The following is an 861-nucleotide window of genomic DNA, read 5'->3' as shown; positions in this document are numbered from 1 at the left end:
TGGTGTCTGAACGCCAGAACTGTGCTTCTTTTGGGCGTTCAACGCCAGTTCCTTGCTTGTTTCTGGCGTTGAATGCCAGTCCTGAGCATAGTCTGGGCGTTCAGCGCCAGCCTTCCACCCAATTTCTGGCATTTTAATGCCAGAATTATCTTTCTCTGGGCTCTTACTGTCCTCAGATGGATTTTGGGTGGTTTGCTCATTTCTTGGCTTCCTGCTGCTCTGAGGTGGGGTATTTAATGTTTTCTCAGTTCTTAATTAAACTGCTTGGCATTCTTCTGTTATTTGTTTTGACAGCTGCTGCTTTGTTTGCTTCAATTGTTCTTCCATATTTATATTAGCCATCCTTGTCACTTGTAGTCTATCTTTGAATTTGGCTAACTGCTGTGTTAGAAAGTCCAATTGCTGATTGAATTCAGTAGCTTGTTCAACAGGACTGGGTTCAATAGTCACTATTTTAGCCTCTTCTTTCATGGAAGATTCGCTGCTTAGGTACAGATGCTGATTTCTGGCAACTGTATCAATGAGCTCTTAAGCTTCTTTTATTGTCTTTCTCATGTGGATAGATCCACCAGCTGAGTAATCTAGAGACATCTGAGCTCTTTCTGCAAGCCCATAATAGAAGATGTCTAACTGAACCCACTCTAAAAACATTTCAGAGGGGCATTTTCTTAGCATCTCTCTGTATCTCTCCCAGGCATCATAAAGAGATTCATTATCTCCTTGTTTAAAGCCTTGGATGTCCAGCCTTAGCTGTGTCATTCGTTTTGGAGGAAAGTATTGATTCAGGAATTTCTCTGTCAGCTGTTTTCATGTCTTTATGCTAGCCTTAGGTTGGTTATTTAACCACCTCTTGGCTTGGTC

Source organism: Arachis ipaensis, chromosome B09, assembly GCF_000816755.2.
Source record: "Arachis ipaensis cultivar K30076 chromosome B09, Araip1.1, whole genome shotgun sequence".
Taxonomy (NCBI): Eukaryota; Viridiplantae; Streptophyta; class Magnoliopsida; order Fabales; family Fabaceae; genus Arachis; species Arachis ipaensis.
Note: the sequence above shows the minus strand (reverse complement) of the source record.